Here is a 12083-nt window from a genome sequence, read left to right as displayed (position 1 = left end):
GGGTGGTTGTGAAGATGGAACAGGGAGGGGAGAGACCTATGAACCCCACCTTGAGCTCCTTGAAAATAAAAATAACATCCCTGAATGTGCAAGGGCTCAGTGTTTCCTAAAAACCAACAGCCAATTAGCCTGCTAGGAGAGGCAGTCGGGCGCAGCGGATAAGGGTTGTGGAACTAGTAAACCAGAGTTCAAATTCCCCATTCAGCCACGTGAAGGTGCCTTAAGCAACAGTTGGGCCGGTTGCTATCTCACCTGCAGCCTAGCCTACCTCGTAGGATTGTTGTGCGGGCATGGGAACCAGGTCACCTTGAGGTCCTTGGAAGAAAAGTGAGGATGTTTCAGTGTGACAAATTAACAAATTGTGCCAAATTGGTAAAAAAAAATAAAGGTGTGTTTCTCTGTTTTCAAAAGATCCAATCACTTATAATACGTCTTTGCACATTGTCGTGATGCGGAACAAGCCGGACATGGTGGAGCTGTTGGTGCAGCGAGGTGTGGACATCAACCGGAGAAACTGTGTAAGCTGCTGCCATTTTTATTTTCATTATTAACATTTATATCAAACCTTCCCCCCCCACACACACACCAAGGAACTAAAAGTGGTGTAGATGGTTCTCTCAACTCTGTGAGGTAGATCAGACTTAGAGACGCAGTGACTGGCCCAAGGTTACACCCAGTGATCTTCATGCCAAGTGGGGATTTGAACCCTGGTCACTCCCAGCTCCTAGCAAGGAGAGACAAGGGGAGCAAGGAGAGACAAGGGGGTCTTCTTAAATGAGCAATGCAAAGAAATAGAGGAAAACAATAGAATGGGGAAAACCAGAGATCTGTTCAAGAAAATTGGAGATATGAAAGGAACATTTCGTACAAAGATTACCATAATCAAGGACAAAAGTGGTAAGGACCTAACAGAAGCAGAAGACATCAAGAAGAGGTGGCAGGAATATACAGAGGAATTATACCAGAAAGATATGGAGGTCTCCTACACCCCAGGTAGTGTGGTTGCTGACCTTGAGCCAGACATCTTGGAGAGTGAAGTCAAATGGGCCTTAGAAAGCACTGCTAATAACAAGGCCAGTGGAAGTGATGATATTCCAGCTGAACTATTTAAAATTTTAAAAGATGATGCTGTTAAGGTGCTACACCCAATATGCCAGCAAGTTTGGAAAACTCAGCAATGGCCAGAGGATTGGAGAAGATCAGTCTACATCCCAATTCCAAAGAAGGGCAGTGCCAAAGAATGCTCCAACTACCGCACAATTGCGCTCATTTCACACGCTAGCAAGGTTATGCTTAAAATTCTACAAGGCAGGCTTAGGCAGTATGTGGACCGAGAACTCCCAGAAGTGCAAGCTGGATTTCGAAAGGGCAGAGGAACCAGAGACCAAATAGCAAACATGCGCTGGATTATGGAGAAAGCTAGAGAGTTCCAGAAAAATGTCTACTTCTGCTTCATTGACTATGCAAAAGCCTTTGACTGTGTCGACCACAGCAAACTTTGGCAAGTTCTTAAAGAAATGGGAGTGCCTGATCACCTCATCTGTCTCCTGAGAAATCTCTATGTGGGACAAGAAGCTACAGTTAGAACTGGATATGGAACAACTGATTGGTTCAAAATTGGGAATGGACTACGACAAGGTTGTATATTGTCTCCCTGCTTATTTAACTTATATGCAGAATTCATCATGCGAAAGGCTGGACTAGATGAATCCCAAGCCGGAATTAAGATTGCCAGAAGAAATATCAACAACCTCAGATATGCAGATGACACAACCTTGATGGCAGAAAGCGAGGAGGAATTAAAGAACCTTTTAATGAGGGTGAAAGAGGAGAGCGCAAAATATGGTCTGAAGCTCAACATCAAAAAAACCAAGATCATGGCCACTGGTCCCATCACCTCCTGGCAAATAGAAGGGGAAGAAATGGAGGCAGTGAGAGATTTTACTTTCTTGGGCTCCTTGATCACTGCAGATGGTGACAGCAGTCACGAAATTAAAAGACGCCTGCTTCTTGGGAGAAAAGCAATGACAAACCTAGACAGCATCTTAAAAAGCAGAGACATCACCTTGCCGACAAAGGTCCGTATAGTTAAAGCTATGGTTTTCCCAGTAGTGATGTATGGAAGTGAGAGCTGGACCATAAAGAAGGCTGATCGCTGAAGAATTGATGCTTTTGAATTGTGGTGCTGGAGGAGACTCTTGAGAGTTCCATGGACTGCAAGAAGATCAAACCTATCCATTCTTAAGGAAATCAGCCCTGAGTGCTCCCTGGAAGGACAGATCGTGAAGCTGAGGCTCCAATACTTTGGCCACCTCATGAGAAGAGAAGAATCCTTGGGAAAGACCCTGATGTTGGGAAAGATTGAGGGCACTAGGAGAAGGGGACGTCAGAGGACAAGATGGTTGGACAGTGTTCTCGAAGCTACGAACATGAGTTTGACCAAACTGCGGGAGGCAGTGGAAGACAGGAGTGCCTGGCGTGCTATGGTCCATGGGGTCACGAAGAGTCGGACACGACTAAACGACTAAACAACAACAACAACAACACTCCCAGCTCCTAGCCCAGCACACTAACCATTACACCATGCAGGCACTATTCTTATTATTATGGAATTGACTGATCAGCAGCCTGCTCCCAGCCATTTAAAACACAAGCATTAAAAAAACTGGTTTGAGATCAATTACAATTGCAAGAATAAAGTGGGTTCCTAAACAGATGCATCTTGAGTGTTAAAGGGTAAAGAGGCACATCTTCGGTGTATGACAGGAATTGTACAGGCAGCGACCATTTTTCCGCCTGTCTGATTAGCACATGATCACGCTCGTCGCTGCCGATACAGAAGTGGCCCTGAAAACAGGGTTGAGGCTTGCTTATGCATGATCTGCCAATGCATACAGGGGGTCAGGATCGCAACCCCCACCCACCCACCCCAAATGGCCACCACCTGTGTAGTCTGGCACCCTCTTTCCACCACATGGCATTTTCCCTAACACAACCTGCCTGGGCGGGTTGGAACGATAAAAGTGTAAGCACTGATCAATCCAAATGTATTGTTACGAGATATATGATCTATATAGATAATGGATTACTTAGGCAAACAAGATGCATATATATTTAAGAACATTATTCTTTATTTTAGGTTAACTGAAAGAAATATGAATAATCATGCATTGCCGCAATGTATTCTCAACTTCAAATACTTCCAACACGGTTCTGAACACATTATTGGCATTACTTTAAATAAGGGTTAAGATATAAATGTGATAGAGGGCCATATATTTATTTTCTCTTTTTCTTATTTTCTCTTTCTCTCTTTTTCTTCCTTGGTTTGGCTTTTATTGTGTTTGATGTCGAATACTTTTAGTAAAAAAAATTGATTAGAAAAAATAGGAAAATGATGACGGTGGGGATGCTGCCAATAGTCATTAAACACACACACACACACACACATTAAACTGGCTGTTTCTTTATTGTCCCTGCCCTTCAGGAGCCAATGTGAAGGCCACAACAAAAAGATGGCAACACCGTCTTCTCCTCTATCATCTCCCTCCTTTGGAAGACAGTGGGAGGTGATGAAGAGGAGGCTTGGACTGTCAACCATTTCTGCTTCCAGGTCACTCAGCTGCTGATGACCCATGGGGCCAACCTACGAGTCCCTCACCCTCGTGTGCCTGAATAACTTCCAGCTCCGCTTTCCCCTCCTGCGCTTCCTCCTGGAGTTTGGGGCATCCTACAACTGCACCCTCCACGGGCCTGCCTGCTGCTCAGGCTTAAGGAGCATCTTCCTACCTATGGTGGTTAGAGGACGACACCTTCTCTGCTGACCTCTTTCAGAAGGCCAAGAAGGTGCTGGAGCTCTTGGCCTCGACCTCCCAGATCATCGAGCTCCCCAGCAACTTCCATATCAACCTCAGCAACTGCCGGTTCCATAGGAAGAGGATCTCGGACCTCTTCACCAGCCTGAAGGAGCTGGAACACTCCCCTCCTACGTTGAAGCACATGTGCCAGGTCTTCCTGTGGCAGCATCTCAGACCCTGTCCAGTCGAAGAAAAGGTCAAGGCCCTCCCGCTTCCCAACTTGTTGAAAATGTATCTCCTCTTTTTTTCCAAATAAAAATAAAAATGGAAATATTAATAAAACTAAGAGAACTCGGAGGCCTTGCGTTACCAGATTTGAAAAGATATTTTGAAGCGGCAAGCTGGATTTGGATTAAGGAGTGGTTGACATTGAAAACGCCAGATATTTTAGAGCTGGAGGGTTGTAATAAAATATACGGCTGGCACGGATATTTAATGTATGAGAGGTGTAAGATACATAAAGATTTTAAAAACCATACGATCAGGAAGGCCTTGATAGAGGTGTGGGAAAGAACAAGGGAAAAAAATAATAGATAAAACACCTTGGTGGCTTTCGCCACTGGAGGCTAATGCGACATTAAATTGTTATAAAAAAGAAAATTGGCCAACGTATAGAGAGATGACAAAAAATGAAAATGAAAATATTTTATTAAAGGACTATGAAGAACAAAAAAATGGGAATAACTTGGCTGCAATATATCCAAATAAAAACAACAGTTGAGAAAGATAAGAAAACTAAGGGATTTGACAAGGGGGTGTCGAGATTCGAAAGGGAAGTGCTTAATAGCAACGAAAAACTACTCTCTAAAATGTACAAATTTCTAGACGAATCAGAGATGGATCAAGAGGTAAAAAATAAATACATAAACAAGTGGGAGCAAGATCTAGGTCATGGAATAAAGACGGCAGATTGGAAAAAATTCTGGGTGAAGAATATAAATTTTACGGCATGTTACACCATAAGAGAAAATTTTCTAAAACTCCATTATAGATGGTACCTGGCACCAGATAGGCTAGCGAAAATGAATAAAAATACAAACAACAAATGCTGGAAATGTCAAAATAAGATCGGTACCTTCTTCCACATGTGGTGGACATGCCCAGAGATTCATAAGTTTTGGGAAATGGTACATATAGAAACCCAGAAATTAATAAAAACACCCTTTGTTTAAAAGGCAGAGGCCTACCTCCTAGGAATATTAGACAATGACATACCACAGGATAGAGTAAACATCTTTCTATATGCGTCAACAGCCGCTAGAATGGTTATCACTAAAAACTGGAAAGGGAATCACATCCCGGTGGAGGTCTATGCAATGATTTGATCTTTATTTCGTGCTCGAAAGCAATGTGTTATACCTTTATATTTCTTACCAGTTTTCTTTTCAATACTTGACAAATTTATTCCAATGTGTTAAATTCTTTATTCTTTTTTCTTTTCATTTAAATGTGTACATTTTAATAATTTTTTTCATTGTAATAAAAATATTTAATAAATAAAAAATGTATCTCCTCATAGACCTGAGATCTGCGGAGGCAGCTGTCTGACTCATAGCTGCCAAGTACACCGTATTCCCTGGGAAACCCCCATTTTTCCTTACCATTTCCCGGCGGTCTCCCGTTTGAGCTCTTCTCCCATAAATCTCCCTTAAATCCGCTCCTGCCGGCAGCCATTTTTCTGGTGCCGGTTTGCCCATCTATGGGCACCAGAAAATGGCCGTTGCTGGCGCCGGAAATAGCTTCTACGCATGCCCGGCGGCCATCTTAGGGATGGCCACATGGCAGCGGCCATCTTGGAGGTGCCGCTGCTGCTGCTAATCCCGTATTTTTCTACGGGAGACTTGGCAGGTATGGTCTGACTTGGACTTGAATTCTTGAATTGAGAGCCAGTGTGGTGTAATAATAATAATAATAATAATAATAATAATAATAATAATAATAATAATTTTATTTATACCCCAACCTCCCCAGTCATAACCGGGCTCAGGGCAGCTAACACCAATAAAATTACAGTAAGACATAAAAGAAAAGAAAACAATTAATTAAAATACAGATTAAAATACAATATTAAAATTTAAAATGCAGCCTCATTTTAAGTAGTCCATAAATCAGTGGTTAAAAGCGGTAGACTCGTAATCTGGGGAACCGGGTTCGTGTCTCCACTCCTCCACATGCAGCTGCTGGGTGACCTTGGGCTAGTCACACTTCTTTGAGGTCTCTCAGCCTCACTCACCTCACAGAGTGTTTGTTGTGGGGGAGGAAGGGAAAGGAGAATGTTAGCCGCTTTGAGACTCCTTAAGGGGAGTGATAAAGCGGGATATCAAATCCAAACTCCTCTTCTTCTTCTGGTCTCTCCCAGGTGCTAGGCCAACACTCTAACTACTACACTATCCAGATGTTGGGAGATTCAGAAAAGATAAAAGAAAGGAATTCTTCACATAAACTGTGGAACTCAATTCCACAAGAGGCAGCAATGGGGGTGGCTTTGAAAGGGAATTAGACAAATTAATGGAAGGTAAGGCTATTGACGGCTGCGAGCTATGATGGCTATGCTCTTGCCTTACCTTCCAAGTTCCGGACTGCAAAATCCGGGACCGGCAGCCATTTGACACCGGAAGTTGCGTCGATGTAACTTCCGGTGTCGCTTTGCCCTTCTATGGGCACCAAAAATGGCCGCCGCCGGCTTCGAAAGTCGCTTGTACGCATGTCAGGAAGTGCGTCGACGCAACTTCCGGTGTCACTCCGCCCATCTATGGGCACCAAAAATGGTGCCCATAGAAGGGCAAATCGGAAAGAAAAAAAATGGCTGCCGGCAGGAGAAAATAACGGAGAAAAACGGGAGACGAAGTGATACGGGGGACCACCGGGAAAAGGTAAGTAAAAAAGGGGTTTTCCCGGGGGAAACGGGAGACTTGGCAGCTATGGCTCTTGCTGCCAGAGCTGCTGGAAGCTGCTGGAAGCTGCAGGAGGGGATACAGCTCTTTGTGTTCGAATCCTGGTCTCAGGTTTCCCCACAGGCGTTTGGGCGATCCAGCAGGCACGTCTTATGGGCTTACGTTGCTGGACTCCAGATGTCAGGTCCATGAGGCATCATGGCCAAGGATCAGTCATACTGAAAAGGTCCATTGTGCTGTAGTGGTTAGAGTGTCAGACTAGGACCTGGGAGAGACCAGGGTTCAAATCTCCACTTGGCCACGAAGCTCACTGGGTGACCTTCGGGGGCCAGTCACTGCCTGTCAGCCTCGCAGAGTTGTTGTAGGGATTTGAGAAGGAGAACCATATATGCCACCTTGAGCTCCTTGTAGAAAAAGTTTGAATATAAATGCAATAAATAAAATAAAATAAAATGTAGTCTGGCAACATCCGAGGGGATAAAGGGTGCCTGATGGTCACATCTGCCAATCCCTGCATTGCTGGAGGTTGGACTAGATGACCCTTGGTGTCCCTTCCAACTCTACAATTCTAATAATAATAATAATAATAATAATAATAATTTTATTTTATACCCTGCCCATCTGACTGGGTTTCCCCAGTCACTCTATTCTGGGGCAATTCAATTATCCTGTAAGGCTCCTTAAAGTAATCAGAGTTCTATGATCCAATGGGATGTGTTTTCAGAAAAATATTCCATCCACTTTCTCAGCCAGGGAGGCAGGTGATTCTTGTTGCTTCTGGCTTCCATTGCCCAACACCCATCAATCACAATCCTAGTCTGACGCGAACATCAGAGGATGAATCTGACCACAGCCGGATACCTGTCAACAACGGCATCCTAAGGGTGAAGACAGGCGTGCTAAAACTGCATGGTGTTGTTTTTTTTCCTGTCCCAGAACAGAACCTTTTGGCATGATGAGGTTGAAGAGTAAGGGCAGCCAAGGAGTGTTTATTTTCCAGTGCCCAGGACAGGGATGGAAGAGAAAGCTGATTCAGTACACGCTTATCCCGGAATTACAGAAACCATCCTGGCTTCCGACTGGATCCTGGGATGTCTTGTTTTGGCTCCTGCAAGAGCACAAAAGATGCCTGTTTGGGGGGCTGTGTTTTCGTCTAACCCAGTGTTTCCCAACATTTGGTCTCCAGCTGTTTTCAGACTACACTTCCCATCATCCATGACCACTGGTCTTGCTAGCTAGGGGTGATGGGAGTTGTAGTCCAAAAACAGCTGAAGGCCAAAGTTGGGAAACACCGTTCTAACCCCTCACTGGGCACAGGACTCCCAAGAACTAACTGGAAGAGTCTCGGGGCATTGTCCAGACTGACACCCCCTGCAAAAAAGAAAACCCCTACAATACCCTATTCATAATTTTACAAACCTCTGGGTTAGCTTTCTACAAGGTGTGGAAGTCAACGCCCTTAGCAAAGAGCGGAAACTGGGAAATTGGTTAGTCAGTTCATCAGCCATGGGCCCCTCTAATTGTCAAGGAAAGGAAGGGTGGTTCCTTCCATCCATATGCAATTCTCTCCCCGCTACACCCCCACCCCACCCCGCCGCCATCATCTTCTTAATTCCCCTTTGTCTGCCTCCCTCCGAATAATCATGCCCAAGGCGCCTGCCAAAAATCATCGAATGGAACAATGATCTGTGGCCAGATGGTTGGGGAACCACAAGCCATCATGTGAGACCACAAACCCAGCGCTGAAGAAAGAGCCCAATGCAACGTGATCCGTGGACCGTGAGGCGTTTGGCTGGCCTGCGCAAGATCCGAGGCCTGGGAAGAGGCCGGGAATGGGATGCAAAAAGCAAGCCACAGTCTCGACGCCTGCCACAAAACGTGAGTTTCAGCGAAGGAGATTTTGCTGGGTTTTTTTGGGGGGGGGGAGTGTCTCAGGTGGCGGGGCGGCCTTTAAATTTCCAAGGGCGGTTTTCCATTCTTCACAAAGTCCAGATCAAGCACAATTCCTTGTGGGATTGCTAATGCGCCCTCACTGCTGGGCAGGGGGGCTGGCGTGACTCCAGCATCAATATAAGATGGGGAAGCGGGGTGGGGGGCCTCTTCGTCTTTTATTTATTTCCTAAAATTTATACACCTCTTTTTTTTTTGGTTGCTAAATAAATAAATAAACAAACCAAACCTTGGCACAACTCATAGTGGTTTACAAAAGAGAACAATAAAATTATCAATGAGAGCAATTAACCGTCAAAATTTAAGGCCTTCGAAAAGTTAAAATAATCAAGAGACTAAAAACAGAATTAAAGCTCACATCAACTTTCTGAACATCAGGGTAAAGGTAAAGGGACCCCTGACCATTAGGTCCAGTCGTGACCGACTCTGGGGTTGCGGCACTCATCTCGTGTTATTGGCCTAGGGAGCCGGCGTACAGCTTCCAGGTCATGTGGCCAGCATGACAAAGCCGCTTCTGGCGAACCAGAGCAGCGCACAGAAACGCCGTTTACCTTCCCGCTGGAGCGGTACCTATTTATCTACTTGCACTTTGACGTGCTTTCAAACTACTAGGTTGGCAGGAGCAGGGACTGAGCAACGGGCGCTCGCCCCGTCGCGGGGATTCGAACCGCCGACCTTCTGATCGGCAAGCCCTAGGCCAGGGGTCCCCAGACTAAGGCCCGCGGGCCGCATACGGCCCAAAGGCCTCTTTTATCTGGCCCGCGACGACCCCTGCTGCCTGCTGCCACGACCCGCTCTTACCGGCGCGACGATGCGCTTCCGGGTCGGGGGGAAATGCCAAAAATCGTTTGTGCACATGCATATGGGCCTTTCCCAACCCGAAGGGCACCGGAAATGACATTCCCCGGGTCAGGGGAGGCCCATGTGCATGTGCACAAACTATTTTCGGTGCTTTTTTCCGACCTGAAAGTGCGCTGCCGCGCCTGTAAGAGTGTGTGCGCATGCGCACTGGTGCGCACTCCCCCGCCTCCGGCCCACCGCACGATCGGTACGGTGGGCACCGGCCCAAAGCCGCATAAGTTTGGGGACCCCTGCCCTAGGCTCTGTGGTTTAACCCACAGCGCCACCCGCGTCCCTGAACATCAGGGTAGCCCCGCCTAAACGAAAGTGCTGCAAAGTGTACAGGGAAAGGGGCCTGACTGATATTATTAGGCAGGGAGTTCCAACGTTCTTACAAATGTAGAATGGGTTATTATGTGGCATTTGTAACAATGCCAGTCCAGTGGGCATATATGGGGAAGGCCATCTTGCAGGCAAACTGGTTCCCAAGTTAAGGATTTTATACATTGACAGTGCCCGGTGCCATTCATACCAAGACAGTACCAGTTCCTCTCACACGCAAGGTTTAATTCCGTCCTTCCTTTCCTTTTATTCTATCAGACGGAACCTCGTCCTCAGAACCTCGTGTGCTGACCCTCTTTAAACTCCAGAGCAGTTTAGATATCCGTAAACATTCTGCAACCGCAGCTGCTGACCCCATGGAGGACTCATTTCAATAAACCAAGCCAGTGTTCTTCTGGCTAGAGTTAACTAGGTTTCAATAAATAGCTAGCCGCGGGCTGTGTTTACTACTCCAGTATGTGTGTGTGTGTTTGTGTGTGTGTCCCCACACCTTTTCCTTCCTTTCTGCCAAGTTGGTCTGGATTCATTCTTTCGTCGGGGAAGACAAGCAAAGAATTTCCATCCCGCCGCCCCTGCAAATTTGCAGCGATTTTGATACCTCATTCATCTCTCGGCAATCTCGGAACAAGCCCTAACAGATCATTCAAAGTTAGCTTTGACTTCGCAAATGAAAATAGCTATGTACTTTTATGACTGGCCAGGTAGCGGGAGAGAGGGGGACGGCTGTGGGAGAAAATCCGAGTCTCTCTCCAGGATTTGGGGAAGTTCTGGGATGCGGTGGGGAGATGAGAGGAGGTGGGAGAGGGGCCAGAATTGGTTATAGATGGATGGTTCTTGTCTGCAGCTCAGCAGTTTTGAGGGGGGGGGGACACAACTCTGTAGCCCCACCCTGAAGCACAGGCCCTGAACACAACCATCTGGCTGCCTCACCCAAGTGCACCAGACAGTCAGTCCCTCCTTGCAAATGGGGCTGATTTGTCTCGTGCCTGTGTGTTCCCGTTTCCAGCACCCATGCGGCGTTTTGGGCCTGAACACATCCAGATGTGTCTGAGAGCTTTTTTTAAAAGCCAGCTGTGTCTCCCTGGGATACTCCGCTGGACAGGCTGAGAGGTCAGGAAGAGGCAGAGAGAGAGCTGGTCTCCATCTTTGGGGTTGGTCTAACGATTTAATAGGATAGCTAAGTGCAGGGTGCAATTCCAGAGACCGTGCAAGTCTGGATTAGGGCAATGTGCTCTACGTGGGGCTTCCCTTAGGCTTGATCCAGAAGCTGCAGCTAGGGCAGAACGCTGAAGCACATTTGCTGACAGGAGTGAATAGAATACCTGTGTGCTCAGAGATCTGCACCGCTTGCCAATTCGCTACCAGGCCAAGGTCACCATGAGTAGGTAAAGCCCTTAACAAATTGGGGTAAGTTTACCTGCAAGATTGCCTTGCTCCATATAGGCCCACTCAACCTGCTGCAGAACTGGCCCTGTTACAGGCGCCCCATAAGATCCGTTCCTCATTTGTAAGAACTTGGATCTCTTACGTGTGGCAGCACCTGCACTTTGGAACTCCCTGCCTCTTGACAACAGGCAGGAGCCTTCAGTGTACTTTTTTTAGGCACCTGCTAAAAATAATTTTCTTTTGGCAAGCCTACCCAGACATGCAGAATATTGGTGTACGTTTTGATCTGTTTCTAGTTTATTGTTGATTTTATCTTCAAGGGTTGTTCTGAACTGAAATTTTTTTATTGTTTTATTTTCCTTGTAAACCACTTCAAGGTTTTGTTTTTTTATTTAAAACAACAACAACAATCAAGTGGTACATAAATTTGGTGTGGGGGAGAATGGGGTTGGACTAATAATGATGGCTGTTTAATAGGATAGCTAAGGTAAAACCACATTTCCAGAAGCAGTGTAACTTCTGCATGCCCAACTTGAAAATAAGCCACCATCTCCAGCACCTTCTCCGTCTGAGCTATCCTCTGTTGGAAGCATAAACCTGGGTCTTTTGGTCTGATGCAGCTGGACCCTGGTTGACCTCTCCCTCCAGCACCCAGGACCCTCCCTGGCCTACACCAGCCCTGCTTCACACCTGCCTTGGGGGCTTCCCCCTGACTGGAACGTGCCTTTGGGCTGCAAGCATGCCTCTTACTTTCCTGGAGAGAGGCGCGTGGCTAATATGCAGAACAACTGGTTATTGTGCACATTCACCAGGC

At 46.3% G+C, this 12083-nt stretch overlaps 1 pseudogene; it reads left to right on the top strand.

The window, feature by feature from the left end:
* The first annotated feature begins 449 nt into the window (after positions 1-449).
* LOC118097262 (ankyrin repeat and SOCS box protein 6-like) lies at positions 450-4113 on the top strand (annotated as a pseudogene).
* The last annotated feature ends 7970 nt before the right edge of the window (positions 4114-12083 follow it).

This window comes from Zootoca vivipara, chromosome 15 (genome assembly GCF_963506605.1).
Source record: "Zootoca vivipara chromosome 15, rZooViv1.1, whole genome shotgun sequence".
In the NCBI taxonomy this organism is placed as follows: Eukaryota; Metazoa; Chordata; class Lepidosauria; order Squamata; family Lacertidae; genus Zootoca; species Zootoca vivipara.
Note: the sequence above shows the minus strand (reverse complement) of the source record. Positions and strands in the feature narration are given on the sequence as shown.